At 39.7% G+C, this 25,850-nt stretch overlaps 1 long non-coding RNA gene across 1 annotated transcript in view; it reads left to right on the forward strand.

Moving 5' to 3' along the window:
- Nucleotides 1-15,816, forward strand: part of LOC310660074 — a 122,494-nt gene extending 106,678 nt beyond the window's left edge. The window contains exons 3-4 of the long non-coding RNA XR_014503122.1: nt 416-534; nt 15,652-15,816. This is a non-coding gene — a long non-coding RNA (uncharacterized lncRNA). The remainder of the gene's footprint in view (nt 1-415; nt 535-15,651) is intronic.
- Nucleotides 15,817-25,850: the final 10,034 nt, after the last annotated feature.

Consider the following 25,850-nt stretch of genomic DNA (forward strand, 5'->3'; position numbering starts at 1 on the left):
TTAATTAACATTTTGTACCTGTGACAATCTCGTGACAAATGGAGAAAAAAAGAATAGTTTGCTGCTCTCCTCAATCTATTGGATGTTCCTTTATTTGTTCTTAGTTTAGTTGTTGTTGTCTGTAATGCCATTGGCTAACAGAAGTAAAACGTCCTTTAGGGAATTATAATTTGCCACCATAATAGACCTACATACAGAATTAAAATTTGCTTGGATTTTGGGGAGATAAATACTTTCTGGGAGCTGAACAATGTTGTTTTCTTGCCTGTGCTGTTTTGTTTGTTGATGTATTCTAATTGTTGCTTTGAGATTCATCATATTTTACCATGTTGGAACCACCCTGGGCTCCTCTGGGAGAAAGGGAAGCGTATGAACATAGTAAATAGTAAATAACCTAAATCCTTTACTCTTTCAGGTGTATGAAACTTCCATTCTAGAGAAAGCTGGTGTTCCACGGTGACCAACGATGTAATCCCATGCATGTCTGCTCAGAAGTAAGTCCCAGTGAATTGCGTGGGACTTATTCCCAGGTAAGTGTGTATCAGATTGCAGCCTTAATGACTGAGATTAGATGGTTTAGGCAACGCCCTGTGCCTCAGTCACCTCTGTGCAATATCATTGTAATAAGAGTGAAGTATCTAACAGCGCTATTGTAAGGTGTATTGAAATTGTGCGTGTGCAGGTACTGAGCACTCTAAAATGATATATAAATTATTATTATTACCAAAAGAGATACAAACGAAAGTAAACTAAAATTGTGCTTGAGGAGAATAATAGTGAAGATAATAGGCTCGCTGACAGAGGTAAACACATATAATAGTTGACTCATGCATTCTTGAATGCTTAGCTAATTGTGCTAAGGAACAGGAATTAAACACACACAAAACAGAATGTTGGAGACACAGAATCCTGAATGACATGTGATTATATTTACATACATAATGAGACAATAAATGTTAAAAAATAAAGGTATTCATTTCATCTTTCATAATTACCTGGAAAATGTTTAAATTAATAACATTCATTGAGGAACAGAGAAGAAGTTATAGCAAATGCTTTATTTTGAATTAACTATGAAGGATTCTTGCAACAGGGCTTTGTATATTCTGCTCTGGTTTGGATTTACTGAATAATTTAAGTTCATTTCTGATGTGAGTTTCAGAAAATAGACAACTCTTTTCATTTCTATCTCAAATCCTAGGTTGCTGTTGTTTTAATGTATTTCAACCTTCAAAATGTTGTACCAGCGTACAGAAATACCTCTATATTGGCAGGCAGATTGAGAGCTGTGGCTGCCGCTATTTTCACAGGAATGTTCTTGGAATTATATATTTTCCTGCAATGTAATGTTACCATTCTGGTCAATGGTTTCCATTCAGGTAGGCAGGGAGTGTCCAGAACACAAACTACATGTTGGATCCAGTGTTGAATATAGTGCCATTAATTCCAGTAAAAGTGGCTTCCAAGTAGGAGTGTTTGGAATTGTGGTATAAACTGATTTGCTACAGCTACTCTTTCCATGAGTTGTGGAAGTGTCCTTGGTTTGTGTAGCTGACCATGAACAAGGGACATATGTTGTATTTTTGGAATTTATAGGAATCTGGGAGTAGCTACTTATAGCTATGACCTGGTGCAGTGGTGTATAATTTAGTTTAAACAAGACCTTCCTTACCTGCCCAAGTGTAAACAGTGAGTAACTGATTAGTTAATACTATGAACCATTACGTCTGAGTAATAAATATGAAATATAAATTATTCTGCCATTTAAGATTACTAACTGATCATTTCTGATGACGCTTTCAAATGAAAAGAAGATGATTTAATACTGAATACAGTCTTCTTGATGTTACCCTCTTTTAAGTCATTAACATCTATTATCTACAAATTTAGAAGTCTCTAAGTAAGCTCCATAGACCTTAAAGCTTCAAAAGAAATTAACAAATTTAAATTGCCATAATTATGGGGCCAATAACCCTTTCCTGGGAGAAACCCCCAAGGAAGGAAGTAAAGGGGATGAAATACTCATGTCATTTCATTTGCTAAGATAATTCTCTAATTGCTCTGTGAGATGATTATAGTTGGATGGGGCCATCCTCTGTTGTGAAGTAGGCCACGGATATAATGTCTTCCCATAATGCACCCAAAGAAATGGAGGACTTTAAAGCTGCAGGCTGCTCATTCCTCCAAGACAGAGAAAGAGCAGAGATGTTGGGCTAGAAAGGACCCTGGTGACCATTTCCTCCAGCTTCCTAACATGGAAACCTGCATATCTTGACCAAACAGCCCACAAGATCCAGCCTGCCATGACTAAGGTGAAAGTTGGTGAGAAAATAATTTGGAAAGGCAAATAATATGATTGGGAGAAAGTAGCTTAGCCCTCCCAAATTACAGTGCAAAGCAGCATATATCCAGTTTCCTCAAGAGAAAAATGACTGAGTCTCTAAGGCCACTTGATTTTGCCTGAGACAATGAATGAAGCCCAATCTTACTGGTTTTAGCAGCCAATACACAAGGGCCACCATGAAGTAGACTTGAATGTGTGCTGGATTGTGGCCCAGTATTTTAAAACCATATGATTTCCTGTAATTCATTGGGGGGGGGGGGGAGAGAGGTTATTTGTTTCCATAACTGATCTGGTAAGTCTGTTGCAGAAATTTTACTGTATTGGTTAAAAGCCATTTTCTGATCCTTTTGATTGACAGAAAATTTAGCCCTCTATTCTACCAATTTCCCTAATATATGCTCATTTTGCTAGAACAACCAGTGCCCACCAATAACAATTTTCAACTACAGCTCTTTTAATATGCATCTATAGATAAGCAATTATATCTTTTAGGCTACAATTTTAAACAAACTCAGTAATAAACCCCATAGGACACTGAAGGGTTTACTTCTGAGTAATTATTAATAGAATTGCTACTTGATAGTGAATTAATATAATGCAGGATCTTTAAATTTTTCCCTTAAGCTGCAATCCTATATTTACTTACCTGGGAGTAAGCCCTATTAAAGTCTGTGGGAATAGGCCTATATTGAACTATACTGTAATAAAGTTTGGTTTATTTTTTAAAGTTTTTGCTATATCCATTCTGTCTGAGCTGGAGGTAAGAAAATTATTTGGCCATAATCCAGTGCAGAACCAAGTGTCACTAGTTCATTGTTCAATGGCAATCATAATGTTTAAATTAAACCCACTAAAATTGTTAATATATTAAATTTTAAAACAAATTTTAATAAAATTCAGCCGAATAAAGGCATGCACTGCAATTGTGTATATGTCTACTCAAAACCTAGTACCACAGACTTTTGTGGTCCCTGCTCCCAGGTAAACTGCAGCAGATTATATAACATGTTCATGTGATGTTCTGTTTTTAGGCCAGGATTGTAACACAAATTTTTGCAATGTAACATAATCGTTTAAGTAATTGGGTTTCTTGGCTTCTATGTTTAATATCACTACACTTACGTTTCTCATCATGTTAATATAGAAATCCAGGTTTCTTATTAAATTTTGTGGTGCTCACTTTAAACCAAAGGGGTATGTTATTTTTTAAAAAATATTTATTAAAATGGGAAAATCTTGTATTTTATCAGAAATGTCATAAACTGCTGTAGGTCAGCCCTTTGATGTTAACGTTGTTCCTTCCTTTTATTCAAAATTATGTGAATGCTTTTGTTCTAAAACAGTAATTCTGAGACAGAAAAACCAGAACTATCATATTACTATATCCAACTTATATGGTATTTTTCAATAAATAAATAACACACATAGCTTTATTACAGTCTATAGACCAAAATAAACAGTGCAACAATAGTATATATAAATCCCAGAGTCTACACAGTAACCCTGCTCTCTTTAGTTAGATTAGCTGTTGTTGTTGTTTTAAAAAAATGATTTACTGGTACATGGTGCATTGCAATATTTGGATAATACAAACAGGACAGTAACATACGTTTTCTACTTACTCTTTCTGCTTTGTTTAAAAACATAAAATGAAAATGTTTTGTATGTTGAAGCAGTGCCAGTTCCCATCGCTAACTTTGTCCATAAAAGTAGCAGGGGTGGAGGGGAGCGAAATCCTTTATCTAAACTCTAACTGTATCTGCTAAATATTTGCTAACTGCCCTAAAACTGAAGTGGGGGGGGGGGCAGGAATCCCAAAGGCAAAGTAACAATGAATACAAACAATACTGGTCAGCTGCATTTGTTGCATGTTGTTTGAATGAAAACTAATTTATCACTTCTGAAATAAAAAGCTGTTTATTCCTGTGTTCCACTGTCTCTAAAAATCTTTACAATGTATCCGCTGAAGGAAAAAAAGTGAGAAACTGTACCGCTATTAGCATATGAATAGTTGACACATGAAATTGGTTGTACAATAACAGAAGGACATTTGCTGTTGGTGTGTGCACATAGACAAAGCAGCCATTTTGGGGGGGAAATGGTGTTGGGGTTAACTCTTTGCCTGTCTGTCTGGTTTCACACTACTGCTTTGATAAGGATAGCCTTGGAGAAGGCATCAAAACACTGGGAATATATGTGTGTGTGTATCTTTCTATCTATCTACACATAAAAACACACACACACACACAGCTTAAGGAAAAAAACAAGACGGAAAGGCAAACTGCTGCATTATTTCTCCACATATAAGGGGGGGGGGAATGTGAGAAAGGAGAAGAGAAAGCTCTATATAACTGCATCTGTGCATTTGCATTTCTGTACCTCCCAACTCCCAAGTGTGGAGAGGAGGGCAAAGTCAGCTCATGTGGAGAGTGTCCAGGAATGAAACATTGCCCTGCCTGCACACACTTTTTATTTCATGACAACAACATTGTGGTCCTTGGGTCAGATGTGTGAAACTATTTCTCAAAGAAGCTGCATACATAATTGAGGCCCGATGACGGGTTCTCAGCGAAAGTTGCCAGGCTACATTCATTTAAAAAGCAGAGCCATTTGTTATCAAATTTAAATTAACTCTCTTCACACTGAAGCTGAAAGCAGCCTTTTTTTTTATTAAAAGAAAACCTGAAGAGAGACTGTGAGCAGTAAATAATTCTCCCCCACAGCCAGCACCCCTCTTCCAATAACAGGTGATGCCCTTAATTGGACTTTAAAAACAACAATCTAAGAATATTGATTTCTGGTAGCATGATTCTGATGTCACTTGGAGACAGTTCATCACATTTAAATTCCAATCTAATTTAACCAGGTAAAACAGGATTAACAACTTAGCCTTCGCAAAGTATAAATATCTCAAGGTGCTGTGATTGTCTCTGAATTAAACGTGTTAGCTGTATATTATTCCACAGGTATATAAAGAGAGTGTGAAAGAGAACATTCACAAAGGCTAGGATGCTAACAGAGTGATTCTAATATGATGCTCAGGTTGATGAGATTTCATGACAGAGGAACCTGCCACTTCTTCAGCCCTCCTGACTTACTCCAGCCGCAGAAGGTGGCAATGGAAGTCTTTGTCTAGCTCCCACCCCCTTCCAGTGACACCAATGGGGCGGGGATGGCTGCTGTAGCTCTAGGGCCAGTGTGGCTCATCATCATTTTCAGGACCATGTCAAAGGAGCTTTGGATCCTATGGAACCAAGATCCCCACAACACATCCCTAGAGCACCACTTTCCACCCCAACACCCACTGAGTACCATGAGCAATGGAGTGATGGATCCTTTCAGGGGAGAGCCCTTTACGGGACCTCCTTTTCCACCTGTGGACCACTAGGGAGCTTCACAGCACCCAACAGCCCCTCAGCTGCCCTCCTTGGGAGCTTAGGGTTGTTCTCTTAGGCTGTTTACATACCTAGGTGTAAGCTTATTGAACTCAATGAGACTTACTTCTAAGTAGACATGTATAGGATTGCACAGCCAGTTGCTCCTCTCTTCACATGAGGAGGGTGATTTCTGCCAGTTCTTGTTGTTTAGTCATTTAGTCGTGTCCGACTCTTCATGACCCCATGGACCAGAGCACGCCAGGCACTTCTGTCTTCCACTGCCTCCCGCAGTTTGGTCAAATTCATTCTGGTAGCTTCGAGAACACTGTCCAAACAACTTGTCCTCTGTCGTCCCCTTCTCCTTGTGCCCTCCATCTTTACCAACATCAGGGTCTTTTCCAGGGAGTCTTCTCTTCTCATGAGGTGGCCAAAGTATTGGAGCCTCAGCTTCAGGATCTGTCCTTCCAGTGAGCACTCAGGGCTGATTTCCTTAAGAATAGATAGGTTTGATCTTCTTGCAGTCCAGGGGACTCTCAAGAGTCTCCTCCAGCACCATAATTCAAAAGCATCAATTCTTTGGCGATCAGCCTTCTTTATGGTCCAGCTCTCACTTTCATACATCAGCATCTGAAACACACCTACACCATTTCCAAGCACCACCAAAGTTGCAAGAAGGACATAAAATGGCTTGGGGGTGGGGGTGGGGGTTAAAGAAGTCCTGTCCTCTTCTGTGACTGTGAAGTCTGTTGCATTCACCAAATGACCCCCCCCCCCACTGTGTATCAATATAACTGGGCTAGTTTTATTCATTTTAGAAAAAGGAACCTCATGCACAGTAATCTGTAGTTTTAACCTTAGAGAATTCTTTTATATTATTTGTCTTTGTTTACATAGATGCCCGTATTGAACTTACCTGTTATACAAAAGTAGTAGATTCTTGATGATAAGTTGTGTTCATTCTAATAAATTCTAGGATATGTCTCTTGAACCATAGCCTGAGGCTGTAGTCTTATACATCTTATACACTCCTATCTGGAAGTACATCCTGATGGGGTTTTTCTTCTGAATGGGCATGCATAGGATTGTGGTTTAGAACACTGGATGTAGACATAGGTAAGAAATTGCATGGTGTGTCTGCATAGGTAAGGACGGAAAAGTGTTGAATATTTCACAAGTGATTATTATTACAGAATATAAAAGGTTTAAAAGAATCAAGATATGCATAGAACCATAAAATCACATGTTCACACTTACTCATAAGTATGCAAATATGCATGTGGCGTCAACTAAGATCAAATTCGGTCCCAGGATGCAAGCATTCAAATGTGCTACAAAAGCAGACTCTAATAGTCATACGCACCCAAAAACTGTGAAGAGGGTCTTAACTTTGCAAATGCTACAAAATGGGTACAGTACATTTTCAATGATAGAGTGCCAGCATGGGTTAGCTGTCTTTGTCACATGGGAAGCCTTCAAGAGTCCTTGGGAGACAGTAAGCTCACTGAGCTATTCCTGAAGAAAGCACTGAAAGATTAGGATCAGCACCCAAGAGAAAAAGGCTGGTGAGAAGGGGCTTAAGGCAGCAAGTCATTTCCACAACCAAGATCTGAAATCATCTACTCAGACTTCAGTCATCAGCATCACATCTGAAAACTGTCACATATGCAAAGCCCATACATACATATGCACTCTGAAAGTATTCCTTGTAAGGTGTCCATGCTTCTTTAGTTTTCCATTTAACTAAATCAAAATCTATGAGTAATTGACCACTCGGTCCTAAACACCTCAAACATAACTATAGGTCCCACTGAGTTCCACTGGGTTTTACCTCCCAATGCTACCTGGAGTTCATTAAGAATATTCTTTCTGAATTGCTGATTATGCAATAAAATGGTCAGATAAGTTACATGGTGCTCTAGAGACATAGATATTCAAATTCTTAACAATGTTACGTGTTTTTTTTGTGTATCCTTACCTGAAGAACGGGACGTGGGTGGCGCTGCGGGTTAAACCACAGAGCCTAGGACTTGCCAATCAGAAGGTCGGCTGTTCGAATCCCCGCAATGGGGTGAGCTCCCATTGCTCAGTCCCTGTTCCTGCCAACCCAGCAGTTCGAAAGCACGTCAAAGTGCAAGTAAATAAATAGATACCACTCCAGCAGGAAGGTAAATGGTGTTTCCGTGTGCTGCCCTGGTTTGCCAGAAGTGGTCTAGTCATGCTGGCCACATGACCCGGAAGCTGTACGCCGGCTCCCTTGGCCAATAAAGCGAGATGAGCGCTGCAATCCCAGAGTCGGCCACGACTGGACCTAATGGTCAGGGGTCCTTTACCTAAGGAAAGTTATACATGTTCCTTCACAAAAGATAAGCACACTAGTCACTACTCAGATTGGAAGCAACGGAATGATAATGAACATTTCTATGGATTTCAACTGGCTGTCCTGATGGATATCAACAGGGAAGTCATGCTTTACATGCAGAAGGTTACTGGTTCCAGTGCTATTTTTCTAGAAAGAGAGGTGCTGGAACTCACCATGAATGCCTCCCTTGTTTTCCTCTAATGGCAATGGCGCCCACCTGAGAGGTGCCAGAACTGAGTTCCAGTGAGTTCCGGCTGAAAAAAACCCCTGCCTGGTTCCACCCTTAGTGTCTCCTGGTAGGGCTAGAGAAAGACTTCTGCCGGAATTTCTGGAGAGCCGCTGCCACTTAGTGTTGGACTAGTGTTCGAATGGACCTACATAGGGTCAAAATTGAAGTGACATTAAACAAGAGACTGGCTCTTGTGTGCTTGGCTTTCGTTTACTAAATTGTCACTCTAAGGGCAAAATCTGGATTGGGACTACAGCATGGGGAGAGATTAATGTAAACCTTTTCCCCTACCACAGTTTTGATTTGAGAAACTACTGCTTTATATGTTTAGAACTGTGTTATAATGAGAAAGCTCTATGATCTTTATTTACGGCTTTATTCATATAAATCAGATATCTAGCATCTCCTATATTTTAGTATGCACTCCTTCTTCATATTTAGATGAAGCTTTATCAGAAACAAATCAAACCTGTTATAAAAGTTGACACAATCAAGAGTGACCTAAATTTTGCATTTTGTGTAATCTTTGTTTCAAAAAAGGCCACATAATTTTAATTCAAGGTAGCTAAATTCCAAACACATTTCCTTCATCCGGAGTTACTTGTAAGTCATTTATTTAGGACTGCTATGAGATGTTGGCTGCAAGAATCCTTTTTCTTTCCTTTGGTAATAACAAGGGGAGGGGCAATCCACTGGGACGTTCTCACAAGGATGCCCTATGGAAATGAAGGGGGCTTGTATCCCATTCATTTCATTGGGTCTCGTAGAGGAGAACTTCCCAGTGGACTGCATCCATAGAAAAAAGGTTAATTGCCACTTTCAATTTACAATGCGCTTGGCACCTAGATTCCGGACCTATTAATTCGCTTAGCAAGATCTGAACTTGACTGACCTAATGGACCATACATGCTCTCTCAACTTGCATTATTAAATATTGTTTAATAATTATATATACTGACATTGATCTCATTGGAGTACATCTCACCATTTTCAGTCTGTTTGCAGATGTACACCTTAATAAATGAAATAATATATGCAAAGATTAGTTTTAATTAAAATATATATCAAATCTAAGCAAGAACAATGCAATTATACACACGCACATCAAATGCACATCCTCTCACCACTGCATATTAGTTTAAACCCACAGCCATTTGCTTATTTAAAGCTCTTAGCAGCTAACAATACTACAAGCCTAGCAAATCCTACCAGGCACTCTTTCAGAATCTTTATTTACTAGTGGAAGTAATGTACCTTACTTGTGTATCCATGACAACAGTGTAACATGCCAGAGCAATACTAGAGTTTTCCTTGCAACTGCAATATGAGATTAAAAGTAAGAGGCTAAATCTTATTAAATAGCAGAAGCTTTTCAAAAGATAAAACATAAAGTTTATGGGAGCATATGATAGTTGTTCATCATAATATATTTGTGCCATTTTCTTTCTTCTGTTAGGTCTGGCCCATTGATCGTAAACAGCACTGAATAGTGTGTGCAATGCATGCCAGCAAAGATACAATTTAGCAATTCCTACCTTAGATTTTTGCAGCAGGAAAAGGTAGTTTCACAAAGTTAAAGGTGAATTGTTAACAAAACAGGTTTGAAAGAGTATTAACTGGGATCATTCTGCAGTTTGTTGCTGTTGTTGAAAGGCTTTATCCAGGCCAAAGTTTATTTCATTATCGTACCAAATACTTTGATTAAAAGTTGTTTTTGAGCCAATGGATTATTCCATATTTTTGCCTTGCTCTATTTATAAATTCTTTTGTGCTGTCTACAAATTTGTCTTGGCTGTGTTACTGATATTAAGTGATATACATACAACTTGAGTTCACCATATGAAGGTATATGTGGCAAAATGCGTTTAAATGAAATACCTGACCTGCTTCTTCTGATTCATCCTGTGCTCCACCCTCCAGCTCTGAAGCTTCCCCTGCCTCTGATTCTTGACTTCTGACTGCTGCAGATCCCCACAAACCACTGCCCCACTTCAGACTCCAACCCCACTTCCCCCGGTGCATACTCATCAGCGTCCTGCTGACACTACCTCTGCTGTAAACAACTCTTATTTCCACACCGGTAGATTATAATTTTTTGGTGATATGTCTTGAAGCTAATACCTCAGTCCAATTCACTGTAGACAGGATGCTTCCAATAGCTAGCGCTGAAAATTGAGAATGGTCAATAAGGTGCCATATTCTCTTGCCCTTCCAGAAACAGCTATGGCTTATATGTCTGCAACCATGCTTTATACCACTGGTGGCCAAATTTGGCCCTCTAGCTGTTTTGGGACTACAATTCCCATCATCCCTGACCACTGGTCCTGTTAGCTAGGGATGATGGGAGTTGTAGTCCAAAAACAGCTGGAGGGCCAAGTTTGGCCACCACTGCTTTATACTAACCAGGGTCCCTACTGTAACCAGATTTGGAAACCCGTGTTCTGTGACTTGCTCCTGAAGTCTTAATGATAGTTAGACTTCAGTATTGTTATGTCAGAACCAGATATTTAAGTTACAGTGGATGGTCTGGGGCAAATTTGTTGGAGTTCTTTCCCACATAAATGTAGGGTACACTTAGACTCCTTTGACATCAGAGACTGAACTCCTATGATTCTGTTTCTCTAGCCACCATTAATGTATAACCTTCCATTTCCAGATTTGGGGGTTTGTTTGTTTTTTAAAAAAGTGTTCATTCTTCACAGCAACTCAATTGTAAAATTGTTAATTAAAGTCAGAGCTAAATAGGTACAGAGAATGTACGAGACGGCTTAGTCTTATTTCAAGTCATTAAAATGAGAAATTACTGTACCAAATATTTTGAGAAAGGAGAAAGAGAAAAACACAGCATCAAGATAGTGTGTGTGTGTACTTGTGTGTGTGATTACTCTCAGTTTTATGCAGTATTGGAGCTGCTACCTCCCCACTAGTATCTGTATGGGTCATTGAGGGGGAATTAGACTCCCATACAGCCACTGTTCCCCTGCTTGTAGGCACCGAAAGCAAGCACAGTGAGGTCACAAAAGGCAGGGGTGTTTTTCCTCTGTGTCACATCATTCTGGATTCTTTAGTCATTAGTTTACCACAGTTTTGTTCCTAAGGTTAAAAGTTAAAGCAGAAACTTGGGACATCTTCTCATTACATTACATCACATGTACATATTCAGACAGTAAAAAGTTATACCTCTGCTCTCATTCTCAGCTTAAGAAGGTAGCCTTACTCCAGCCCCTCATTTCAGATGCCTCACTTTTCTTGCAAAGCTAGCAGTAAATCTGCTTCCACATTCACAAAGTCAGCTCCAAAGTTGGTTCTTAAGTCAGCTTGCAGAAACACACATCTGAGGAGATGGCATATAGCTCTGTCTGAAGGGAGAAATTTTTAAGCATTTTAAACAATGGAGCTCCACTTCTGGCACTTTGCATTATGTATTTATTGAAATATTTGCGCCATGCTTTTCTGTGGCAACTCACAATCAGCACTTAACAGAATAGCAGTAAGAGAGCAGTTAGTGAAATAATGCAAAGATGCAGAACAGCAGATGAAACACATCAACTGGCAAAAAAAAGAAAAGTTTTTTAAAAGTGAGAAGTAACTTAACTATAACACATAACAAAACATTCCAGAACAGGAAACATCTCACTTAATTTATTGTTTTGATATGGATAGTGTGTGAATGAGCAAATGAATAGATAACATGCTCTTCGACTTTAATACATCTTTGTGTCATATTATCATTAGAACAGAAATTAATATTCCCCATGGTACTCTCCTGCTTATAAACATTATATGGATTGTTGTATGCATTTAAGTCTCCTTGCTTTCAGGACCAGCCCTACCATTAGACAGAGGGAGGCAGCTGCCTCAGACAGGAACAGTGGGCGGTGTTAGAGGGCAGAGTTGTGTGGGGCATATGTGCCCTGCCCTAAGCTAGTCACTGATCTCAGGTACACTGCCCTATTTACAGTGTTGAAATAAGATTCAGCTATTCGTCCAGTTGGCATTTGTACATGAAATGGGGAGAAGTGCCACCTTTTTTAATTTTTTTAATTTTTTGCCCTAGGTGGTAGAATGTATTGGGCCAGCCCTGCATTCTTTTATTTATTTAAATTGCTCTGTATTATAAATACCACAATATACTCTACCTAGGGTCCCTGGAGCAGGCCTGGCTGCAGCAACAGCAGAGATGACAAAAAAAAAAAAGCACTCTTTAGAAATTCAGAAACTGGAGCAGTTTGGAAACTTTTCATTATTTCTACTGAAGAACATTTGTTTATTGATGTTGCCGCTCTGTCACTTTCTAAACTTTCAATCAGAACTACCAGCTCAAAAAAACCTCCACATTATATTTTATTTAACGGATGGCTTATCTTAATTATAATGGCTATCAAACCATGATCCAGGGATCTCTTGTGCTTTGTGGTATGCTTGGCTAAGTAGAAGCTTCACACTTTTCTCCTTATTTTCAACTTACATTGGGGGCTTAAATTACAATATAATTTTTGTATGTTGCATAATGCTTCATATTGGTTGGGAATTTTAAAAAAAGGAAAAAAGATGAGGTAATCCAGTCAACTAAAAGACACTCGTATTTAATGCATTGCTTCTCCAACATCTTTAGATAGATGCACGTTTGTTTTCATGTCATCTAATCTATCATATAGGGATGCGGGTGGCGCTGAGGTTTTACTTGGACTTGCCGATCGCATGGTCGGCGGTTCGAATCCCCGCGGCTGGGTGCGCTCCCGTCGTTCGGTCCCAGCGCCTGCCAACCTAGCAGTTTGAAAGCACCTTCGGGTGCAAGTAGATAAATAGGGACCGCTTACCAGCGGGAAGGTAAACGGCGTTCCGTGTGCTGCGCTGGCTCGCCAGATGCAGCTTGTCACGCTGGCCACGTGACCCAGAAGTGTCTGCGGACAGCGTTGGCTCCCGGCCTATAGAGTAAGATGAGCGCACAACCCTAGAGTCTGTCAAGACTGGCCCGTACGGGCAGGGGTACCTTTACCTTTACCTAATCTATCATATATGTCACAACTCTGCAGTGAAAACTGGCCACAGCCTCTAGATGCAGCAAGTACATGAGTGTTGAAATACATACGTGTTGTCCACCCATACATATGTTGTCCAAAGATGGATAATAATAAGTGGAGAGACAATACAGGTTTCCTTCCAAACTCTCTCTCTCTCTATATATATATATAATTATTTGAAGGGTAACTGAAACCTAGAGGAGCCCAGTTTAGGAATTACAATTTTATGGTGATTTTTTTAAAAAACAACACATCTCTTTAAGACTGAAACATCATTGAAGATTCATTCTCAATTATAACACATATTTTACTAGAGTTATCTCCCCCAACATAAAACAGAGTGAACTTTCTAACACACATACACACATAGCCAGCTCAATACATTTAGCTCCCTGAGACACACCACAAGATAGGGATGGACAGATCCATCAATTTCATTTTGTCTCCTTTTTTGAAATATTAAGTTAACTTCACCACATTTCCACATCAGTTTGCGATGTTTTTTTTAAGTCCTCAGGAAAAAATCACCAGCATTTCTGTGCACATTTCTCTTAATATACACTTTTCAGCTAGTCATAATGCATTTGTATATGTTATTTTCATGAATTTGCGCATTTTTATGCAAACTTTCCCAGTAACACAGAATGGAGACCTGTAACACAGAAAGTGTAAATTTCAAAGGAAAGCTATGTTTTGGTTCACACATTATTTGGTTTTGCATGAGGAACAGCTTCAAAACTAGGTTAACCACATAGAATTTATTTGTGGTGGGGCACAGACTGTCTGGCACCAGGTTATTTCAGGTTCAGATGATCATGTTAATGATGGTGTGAAGGCTTGCACCCCATAGCCTTATGTAGGGGGATGGGGTGTCACAAGCATTGTGTTGCATGAACTGGCGCACTTCTCATCCACAAACATCTCTCCCAAGAGCCAGAAATCACATTACCAATTGTCAGCTTGATTTTCTATGATGGCGGGTGCAGAGGTTTCTGCTCAACCTTGCACCAGATCTAACAGCAGTCTAGTCAACACAAGAGGTCCAAAAGAAGAAGAGTTGGCACATACTACAGATTGCAGCAAATCATATGCATATGTAATATAATATGGGCATGTTTTTATGCACATGCACACACACACACACACACACACAGAGTATCTTATTCTTCCTAACACAATATTGTTTACTTGGCTTTGCTATGGGGTGAGAATTTATCATTATTATTATTATTATTATTATTATTATTCTCCTCCTCCTCACCTCAGACTACCCCTTTCACTCACTGCATTAACATGAGCGTTTATCCTGGCAAACAGCACAAGAAGATCAATACAATATTACAATAACTGGTTCTTTATTTTCTTATTCATTTTCCAATGCTTAATTAGAAGGATTGTCTGATGGTGTGTGTTTTTTCCCTTGTCTTTTTCTGTTTTCTTCTCTCTCTGTCTTTCTGCCTCTCTCATTCCTCCTCTCTTCGACTTTGTCCTCTCCTTGTTCTCTCTACCCCCAGTTTTGGCCTCCCTGCTTATTTGAGCCTCTCTCTGTATGGTATTGTGATTTAAAAATATGAATCCAAATCTGAATCCTGGTTGGACATGTAAAGGGCTCATGAAAATCCAAAACTTTTACGGGAATAAACATTTAGGGAGGAATTGAAATTATAATGGTTGTGAAGCAAAGGGGAAAGGGAAACGCTGACAAATTAAATGAGAATGAAATAATATGGACATGATAAGTTGGTTAAACTAATTTTATTGACTGACAAGGTTGAAAAATAAAATAAAATGTAAATTTAAAGATACACTGCTAGATAAAAGGACAGGTTGACTACTTTTATTTATTTCATTTATGCATCACTATCCATAAAATAACTGAATAACACCTCTGACCTTCATGAGTGTTGGCCACATTGTGCACACAAACCACTTCAAATGTGGTGGCATATTTGTATTCGACTAAATTTCCAAACAACGAATAAACTTGCACAGATTTTGTCTTAGTTTGCTCAGTATTCAAAAGGTTGCCATCTTTGATACCAGTGTTGAGTTGATAGTTTACTTGCTATTCAATGTAGTACCTAGCTTAATCAGAAAGATCAGTGGAGTTCTTCACACCTACCTGAAAAAAATAAATAGAACAGATATTGGATTTGTTTTGTTTTGTTTTCTTCAATATATAAAGTAGGTAAGCAGAACCAAAGATAACACCTTGTGCATGGATCATATCTTAGACCTATGTGAAAAAGAATTGTATGTTTCATGGACATTTGTCTTAAACAAAAGGTTAAGTTCTAACTACTTTTTTTTTTTAACAGATGGAGCTTCTTCAGGTCTGCAGAAGTTTGACTCTACTGAATGGAACAACATTTTCTGCTGCTGGGGCTAGATTTTGGTTCAAGTATACTGGAAAAAAACAACAAGCAAACCAGTGTTTGTGTGGATTTAGATATTCATTGGGAAAGCAAACAAATAAATCTGGATGGCAGTCAAAACAAAATATGCTTTAATCCAGGAACTTGTATGTGCAGTACTGTGTGAAAATATCTGTCTTCACCTTCCTGACAAGCAGATGGCCCAGGGTGAGATCAGGCACCAGCATCAGTGGCCTACTTAAGAAGGGGAGAGAATATTGCATCTAGTCTCCCATAAGCCTCCTCCCCCTCAAAAAAAAAGATAGTTGGTGCTTTCAAAGTATATGGGTCCAACCATCTCCCTGGGACTATTTCACAGCCCTTATTCAAAGTGTTGGTGCTGACCTTTAAAGCCCTCAATGGCCTCAGCACAGTATACCTGAAGAAGTATCTCCATTCCCATCGTTCAGCCCAGATACTGAGGTTCAGCTCCGAGGGCCTTCTGGCGGTTCCCTCCCTGAGAGGTTACAGGGAACCAGGCAGAGGGCCTTCTCAGTAGTGGTGCCCGCCCTGTAGAACACCCTCCCATCAGATGTCAAGGAAATAAACAATTACCTAACTTTTAGAAGACATCTGAAGGCAGCCCTGTTTAGGGAAGTTTTTAATGTTTGATGTTTTATTGCTGCTTTATTATTAATAATAATATTCTCTTGGGAGCTGCCCAGCCAGTTGGGTGGGGTATATATTATTATTATTATTATTATTATTATTATTATTATTATTATTAAACAAGAACTGATCAGGAAGCTGTCCCATTGGTCCATCTAGCTTACTACTATCCAAATTTAAACTGATACAACTCTAAACAGATACAAAAGGCTCCAGCTTCCAGGTGCATAGAATGGGGGACAGGGGACCGTAGACCCGGGAGCACAATTTTGAGGGGGTGCGAACCAGGTGCCCCCACGCAGGAATCCCCATCCTACCCGGCCTGCTGCTGGGGGTCTTGGCTTAATTGTTTTCATTTCAATCAGTATTTCCAGATACTATTTGTAGGGGATTTGGTCTGCATGCCTTCACACACGCACACATGCTCAAACTACAAATAGAACTGTTTTGGTGTGGGTTGCAACAAACATATTGTGCATCTTTTCTGCCCTGTTTAGATTGGGCTCCTTTTTGAACTTGAAACACTAGCTATAATCATGTTCAAAGAAAGCCCTCCCTCTGCTCAAAATAAAGGAGTGGAAATCATCTTATAAAGACAGCATCACATAAGAACCAGGCTTGACTCCTATGTCAACGTGCTGCATCCATGTTTGCGAACGACATAAGCATCTGAAGGCAAGCACAATTGTCCTCATTATGCAGCCTCCCAGCCGTCCCCTATGCTGATGCCTGATATCTCACCATATTTTCATATTCAAACAAAACACTTGGGGAGGCATGGGGGGAGTGCTTGCCCATTGCACGAGCATCCATAGATGAGAGCGCGATTGAGAAATGTGCCTTATTCTGCGCCCATTGCAGCCAATCCCACTGCTCAAAGCAATAACTTAGAGGGAATGAACAAATATGTTTCGAGGAGATGGAATTTGTTTCATTAGCAATGTTTACATTAAATTAAATTTTAGCAAGAGGAGTCATTTGCAATATTGGCATCCCTGCTTTTTTAAAAAAGAAAACTGCCTGGAACACGTGGAAATTGTCAACCAACTGGAAAGCTACTTTTCATATTTTGTTATGCAGCATTTTTTAAAAAAGTAAAATAAAATAATGGACTAAATTTTATTCTGAAATGGAGTGAAAAATACAGTCAGCAAAAACAGATTCACACACAAGACAATATAAGAAGATCACAAAATGAAGAAAGGAAGACATCAGTTACAACCATCCATAGTATGCCATGCTTGGGAGAGAAACAGCTCACCAAATACGGGTTGTGGTCAACTAAGTTTCACTCAGAGTAAGCCCATTGAAATAAATAGGCTGCAATTAGTCTATTAATTGCAGTGGGCTCTATTCTGAGTAAGACCAATGTGGGTTATAACCTTGTATCATATAAGGGAGTGAAAGATCATGATAATGAATATTGTTGTGCGGTGCTTTATTAATTTGAGAACTTTTTTTAGAAAATGCCATTGCAATGCACTTCATCCCAAATATTCTTTCTGCCTTCTGCTTGTAGTGATCTTCATATTTTTGTTATGCTTTGTTATTATTCCTAGGAGTCATTATATAATATCTCCTTGCCTTATTTTTATGTGCTATAATCTTTTTGTTAAAATGTAAGGCTACATTTGAAAAATTAGAGAAAAGCTGGGGGTTTTTTAATTAAATAAATCAAATTTCAAATATAATTAGTTTATTAGGTTATTTGTCTGTGGTTGCCCATTCTTTTATTTTCTTTTTGAAACAAACTTCATACTGTAACGATAACTGTACAGATTCCAGTGAAGATGTAGAGTTATATTAAAGAAACTTCGATTACAAAACACATGAACGTAGTGAGTGCATATTTGATTAAAGAAAACTGGACCATTGGGATTGCTAATTAGGAACACAGGTAGTTGCCATCTACTCAGTCAGGCCCTAAAATGATCCCTTGTGGGTTGTGTCAGCACAGCTGGAGTTCCTCCAAGGGTGCGAGTGCCCTGGCAGCTGAACTGAGGGTGCTACATGCTGGGGATCCTATTTTCAGTTCATTGAGCTATATGGTAGAGGAAAGATAGGATAGAAATATAATAACATTAATCCATAGGCAATCAAGGGATGGCCTATGGTCTGACTATAGGAGCACAAAGCCAGCTGCTGGCATTCAGGTCTTCTAAACCAGGGTTTTCCAACCTTGAGTCTCCAGCTGTTTTCAGACTACAAATCCCATCATCGCTGACCCCTGGGTCTTGCTAGCTAGAGATGATGGGAGTTGTAGTCAGAAAACAGCTGAGGTTCCGAGGTTTATTAAAATTATTGGTTGATAGAATCGAAAACGTATTAGGTGATGTTTTGCGAGCTCCCCGCCCTGCCCCACCCCACCAAGATTTCAACATGCTAGGGGCCTCCACAGGGTTTAATCCTGTACTATGTACATGGATTCAGTTAATGGGAAGTGTGATGCATCAAATTTGTCATCCATGTTGTTGTTGTTTAGTCGTTCAGTCGTGTCTGACTCTTCGTGACCCCATGGACCAGAGCACGCCAGGCACTTCTGTCTTCCACTGCCACCCGCAGTTTGGTCAGATTCATGTTTGTAGCTTCGAGAACACTGTCTAACCATCTCGTCCTCTGTCGTCCTCTTCTCCTTGTGCCCTCCATCTTTCCCAACATCAGGGTCTTTTCCAGTGAGTCTTCTCTTCTCATGAGGTGGCCAAAGTATTGGAGCCTCAGCTTCACGATCTGTCCTTCCAGTGAGCACTCAGGGCTGATTTCCTTAAGAATGGATGCGTTTGATCTTCTTGCAGTCCATGGGACTCTCAAGAGTCTCCTCCAGCACCATAATTCAAAAGCGTCAATTCTTCGGCGATCAGCCTTCTTGATGGTCCAGCTCTCACTTCATCCATAGCATGCCCCAATTTGGATACATAGTATTTTCACCACTACAACATGGGAATACAGTGGTACCTTGGGTTACATACGCTTCAGGTTACATACGCTTCAGGTTACAGACTCCGCTAACCCAGAAATAGTGCTTCAGGTTAAGAACTTTGCTTCAGGATAAGAACAGAAATTGGGCTCCGGCAGCGCAGTGGCAGTAGGAGGCCCCATTAGCTAAAGTGGTGCTTCAGGTTAAGAACAGTTTCAGGTTAAGTACGGACCTCCGAAACGAATTAAGTACTTAACCCGAGGTACCACTGTAGTTAACATTCACTGGAGGCCAGAATGGGCTGTGGCCTTGTCATGAGCTCAAGACTACATCTGCCCATTCCTCTTCAAGTATTTTAGGCTGTAATCCTAACCCCATTTACCTAGGAGAAACCCCATTAAAGTCAAAAGGACTTACTTCTCAATAGACATATAGCATCAGGCTGTTGAAAGCCTTTCAAGCACCTAGATTGATAAGACTGTTTATGCCTTTTCTTAATGTAAGATGTTTTGTATGGGTATGACAATTTGCAAAAGCCATAGGATGCCTCAGTATAAGACCTGGCTGCCAAAGCAAAGTATAGCACAAAAATCAGCAAAAAAACCCCACCGAACATCTCTTGGATGGTGTATATATAATATTGATTTTCAGTTTAGTAAGAGGATGAAGGGAATTTCAGAAGCATCAAACAGTATCTAATCTGTTTAATGACTGCACTCATTTCCCTTTGTGCCATTCTTGGGTGTGAGCCAGTCTACAAAGCACTTGCTGTGGGTGCTTTCTGTTATTTTTGTCACACTGCAAGTAGATCAAAGAGTTAACCAAACCTCCCTGCTCTGAAAGGTCATTTCCAAACTAAATGCAGCAATTCAAAGTGGGAAATGGAATGTGTGCCAAGGAGATGTTTAATGAAGTAACATTCGAGCTGTATCCTTTCAAGAACATTTGTGGAATTGTTTGATTGCCGTAGACTACACAGGAAACAATAAACCTACACAGCGCTAACAGGGTCTCTGATGGTTACATTTTGCTGAAAAGCTGCCAAAGTACTTGGAATTATAAATACAGCCGAGGCTGAATTATCTCATATGGTAGAAATTTCACCACATATTCTGCATAGTAGAATAGTTGGGGGGAGGGGGGAGAGAATTTATTTTGTGGCTTAAATACTCAAATACAATTAACCTGCCTATTCATGTTGAACATTACACATCTATTTAAATAGCATTAAGCATACTTCTTAGGGTACATTCTCACGATACTATTATCCCACAATATGCTGCTTCCATGAAGTCTGAACCAAAAATCAGCTCCCGCTACAATTGATGGAGCTTGCTGCGAGCACACACTGCATTTCTTATGAGCTTATGTGAGGTGAGTGAACAGGAAAATGCAGCGGGATGCGTTTCACACACATCACACACGAGGCATTGTGGGTTAGATGCAGAGGATTATGGAGGCAGGCCCAGTTGTAGCGTAGTGAATTAATAAGAATCCTTTCCCTGGAACATGCATGGCTCACTTGCTCAAGCCCTGACAGTTGCCTCTTGGACTGCAAAGAAACAGTGATTCAACAATAACAGCTATGAAACTGATCAAGTAATTTGAGGAAAAAACAGTGTCATTAAATTGTTTCTCTCAATCATTTAGCATGCTTACTTGGGAATAAGTTCTAGTGAATTCATCGGACAAACTTCTGAATAGATATGCACAGGAATTATTATTATTATTATTATTATTATTATTATTATTATTATTATTATTACCCCGCCCATCTGACTGGGTTGCCCCAGCCACTCTGGGCAGCTTCCAACATATATAAAAACATAGTAAAGCATTAAACATTTTTTAAAAAGCTTCCCTAAACAGGGCTGCCTTCCGATGTCTTCTAAAAGTCAGATAGTTGTTTATTTCCTTGGCATATGATGTGGGGGAACAATGGGGGTGGAGATGCTCCTATACAGGGCTGAGGCCGTTTAGGGCTTTAATCTCTAAAATTAATCTCCGTATCTCTAAAACTTCTAAACATTAATCTCTAAATCTCTAAGTTATTCTCTGAATAAAGGAAAGAAAAGTATGGTACATCTTTTAGATCTTAGAAAAAAACCATATCTAGGTTTTGCTTTTATGCAAGATGTTCCCATATGTAAAGACTTTGAGACATTAAAAAATGTTTTCCCTACTGGTTTGGGATTAAAAGTAGACTTGCAAGAAATGGCAAAACTGTGACTTTAAAATTGTAACAATCCTGGTTTACTCCCTATCTTTTCTTTGGATGGGTAATATTTAGCGCTACACCTCATAAATAGGATGAGCTGCTAGGGAAGGATTTAGCCTATCTATGGTGGAATCTACACACATATAAAAACTGTTCTCAAAATGTTTTTTTTTTAAGCATTAAACAAAATACATTGAATTTTCCATAAGGCTCACCATCACCATCTAGTGTCACATTGTATACTGCACTTAAAACACACTTAAAACATTTTATTTGCAGCTGTATAGCTGAGTTCTGTTAATATGTTTCTCTATAGATACTCAGCTAGGTGCTACCAGTGATAGACAAATGAGGGACCTTTTTAATTAAGGGAGCCATTTTGAATTTCTCAAAATCCAAACATGAGAACAGAATTATCTAGCAAAACAGAATGGTGGCTGGTGTAGACATTTGTGAATTATATAGGCATATGTACCTGGTTGCTAGAGACTATTATTCCAGATATCTGGAAGTAGCACACATGATTGATCTACCACCATCAATTGTTCAAATACTGTATTTGCCAGGTGGGGTATCCCAATGAATTTGTAACGGATAGTGCCCCACAATTTGGAGAGGAGTTCACCCACTTTGCAGAGAAACATAATTTTAGCCCTAGTACTACCACCACCCCATTCATTTTATTGTGGTCAGTACAATTGCCTTCCTGCCAAACAATTTCAACTTGTTCCAAAAATATCACCAGAACAATGCAGTCAGTTTCGAGGGTGCACAAAATGGTTGAGAAATAGTCCATCTCAGTACAGCCGTTCTGCCTCCAGGTGTACACTGTTCACCCCTACTTCTCTGACAGTTTGGACGGGCCAGACGGCCACAGATTGTGCAAGTATAATGAGTCACAATCTTTCAAGTCTGCGCAACCAGCACATCCACTAGTGCTCACCTTCGTTTCTTTGCTACATTGCCACTGCATCACTGGGCCATGTCACAGCACCAATCTGGAACTTGAGCAGATGGAGGCATAGGACTATTTCAGGTCTGAACATAGCAGAAAGCCCAGCACAGTTTCCATTTGTCAAACAGTAAACATTTAGAAATTGTTCAGTGGTGGTCTTGAGAAAGAACTACACTGAGCTGACCAGAAAGAGCCCAAGGTCTGGAAATTGAAAGTGAGCACCCAGGAGTATGGGCAATAGCTGTTTATGCCACAACGAGTGGATTATGGATTAGGGAGTCTTTGTCAGTGCTTAATGACAGTCCTATCTGGAGATGCCAGGGATTGTGCTTACCACCAAGCTATAGCCCTTGCCCGCAGGCTGATTGGGATCGGTTTCCATTCGCTTTGTCCACCAATGTGGAATGAAGGTGAAAGCCAGCTAAGAAAAACATTGATTCTCTGGTGTCTGAGGAATATCAATGCACTGTTTGAGAACCCAGAGGGTGGCTTAAAAAGGAAATATTTCAAAACCTATTGAATCAGAGGCGTCTAAAATGCCTTCATCTATGCACACAGGACATAAATGCAGTTATAATTTGCATTTAAGAGGAGACATTTAAGAGCAGACATTTATCCTGACAGAACCCACTCCCTGTTTTGTCTGCTCATGCAGCGAGATACAGTGCAATGCCTTCCATTGTGTTTTGTAAATTTATTGCTAAATATTTGCTTGGAGGAGGGTGTGCAAAACAAGCTACTCCATATCTTCCCATGTTAAAAAGAGAGGCGGACAGACAGAAGTTCAGTTGGAAAGGTGGTTTCATATAATCCTTGCACACCTCTTATCATGATGATGGAGATACACATCGAGTTGTACATTCACACATCATGACAGCACATGCACTCAGTGGGGAACCACAACCCTAAACACAAAATCAAACCTTGTCCATCAAATCTAACATGTATATTTAGAAGCACGTCCCATGGCTTACTCCCAAGCAAGTGTGCTTAAGATTGCATCCTACTTCATTATCACACCCTTGGAAAAAGGAGTGAGTTGCCAGGATATGGCAGCCCAAAACTGTGCTTGAACATTTTCAAACATCAGATTTCATGCAGATATCCACCACAAGGTGAATAAAACTGAAGAGATAGTATAGGAAATCTACACTATACTAAATGATTGTCCCATATCAAGGAGCAGAACAATAAAGCCACATCTATAAAACCAGATTTCCAAGCCTGTTGATCCTGCTGTCTCTAGTGCTACATTCAGAAACAAAGCTGGAGGAATCACTTTTTCTGTTGCCAGGAGTCCTTTCTGGGAAAGTTCATTTCAGGGCTTATAACACATAGGAAGCCACCTCACACCATGCCAGGCTGCTGGTTCATCTAGCTCAGCATTGTCTACTCACATCTGGGTTAGCCATACCTAGTGCACGCTGACAACTCTCCAAATTTGCAGGTAGGACTCTTTGCCAACTATGCTTTGAGATGCCAGGGATAAACCTGGGACCTTTTGCATGCAGAACAAGTGTTTCATCATTGAGCTATGATCTTTTACCTTAAAACAAGTTTCTACATCATTTATAATTCCACTAAACCCTGTCAATTTATATCTTTATACTGGTAAATAACTTCTGAGTCTTTTCAGGGTTTTCCTGTGCCTTTTACATTAAAGTTTCTTGTTTGCAGGTTCGACATGATTTATTGTTTCTGTTTATCATTGCAGCTGGATTAGTATAGCTTCTGACTTGCCCCAGCATATATGTCTGATCCCAAGGAGGAAGGGCATTCCTTGCTTTGTATATTTCTTTCCTTAATAATTTCTTATGGTGAAATCAGGGCTTTTTTCAGCTGGAACTCAGTTCCGGCACCTCTCAGGTGGGCGCCATTGCCATTATAAGAGAACAAGGTGAGTTCCAGTACCTCTTTTTCTAGAAAAAAAAGCACTGGGTGAAATAATGCTATTTTTAGTTAAGGGGCTGGTCATTGTTGATCCCCCAGTCACAACCAACAGGAAACAACAAAATAGTCAGGACCTTTTCAGTCAATTGAGTGAACCTCTGCTGAACAGGACTTACTTAGGGGTAGACAATACAGAAGCACCTTGGCCATGGAGAAGGCAGAAGATAACATAGTAAGTGCATTTCAGAACCTCCTTTTTAATCTCACTTCTATCTAATTACAGAAAATCAATGCCTCAGCAGTGCTAAAGGTCTTTAGTGTAGATGCAACCTGAGTGAAAGTCAGTGCAGGCCAACGAAAATGTGGCCTCCTAGGATCAAAGGCTGGCATGAAAAAGACCTGCATTGCACGAAGTCAGCAAACTATGATTCAGTCCTTACCTCACAAATGAGTGCCAGAGAGAGATGTAGCCAGGGTTAGTATAACTGAAAGTGTTGGCTAGATCCATTCGTAGGGTAAAATATACTAGGAAGAAATGTTCACAAAATATTCACCCCATTTTAAACAAACCTGATATCCTTGTTTTTAACTCTGGCTTCTCTATGTAGCCTCATAATTATGAAGATAATAATGTCTTGGTTTTAGTTAATTCTGTAGAGAGTGGTGTTAAAAGAAGAAGAAGCCATTTCTATTGAATCCAGTTAGTTCTTCTGCTTTCCTTCTCATATGCTTCATCCTTTTCTGATCCTGAGGAAAGGGCATCATCATGGCTGAGGTCAGCACCTGGCATCCGTCAGTAGCTGCAAGGGGTCTCATAACCACTGATGCCAACTACTGATGCCTGCCCTGGAACCTCATTTAACTTTCTTTATTTTAATTTATTATTAGGCCTGCTGCTCTGAGCCACACTAGTTGCCTGGGGCTAGTCCACAAAGAAAACTACCAAAAAAAAAGTTTTGACTTCCTTGTTTTGGCAGCCAAGTATGGCCACCATTATAATTCCTCACAATCTCCTGGGGTGATGCTACCTCAGGAGCACTGTGGGAGATTCAAACAGAAGCTAGCCTAGCTCCCTGGCTCTGCTAGGAGCACACCTCAAAGCATTGGCGCTGCCACTGCTTTCCACAAGGCCACTGCTTGATAAGCCACCAAGATACAATGGAGGTGAGAGAGGAAGCCCAACATTCTACCAACAGTAAGATAGGGATCTGAAAAAATTGCTTTGCAACTGAGAGAAGAATGCATTACTTTAAAATGTTGTGGAGAATAATCAACATCAAATCTGCAATTCTTACATGGTTTTACGTGGCATCTCAGATGTGGTGAAGTTACCCAAAGCTTTATTTCAAATGCAGTTAAAAGAAGAAGGAGCAAATACACAAATAACAGTGTTTGTGTGAACCCTGTCTTTAAATGACTTATGACCTGATTTGGAAAACTCCACTTCATACAACTGGCAATGATATGATTGCTTGAAACAAGACAGTAACTTTTTTAGAGGGACAGACAAATCACAG

The sequence above is a fragment of the Podarcis tiliguerta genome (assembly GCF_965153285.1).
Source record: "Podarcis tiliguerta genome assembly, chromosome: 11".
Taxonomy (NCBI): Eukaryota; Metazoa; Chordata; class Lepidosauria; order Squamata; family Lacertidae; genus Podarcis; species Podarcis tiliguerta.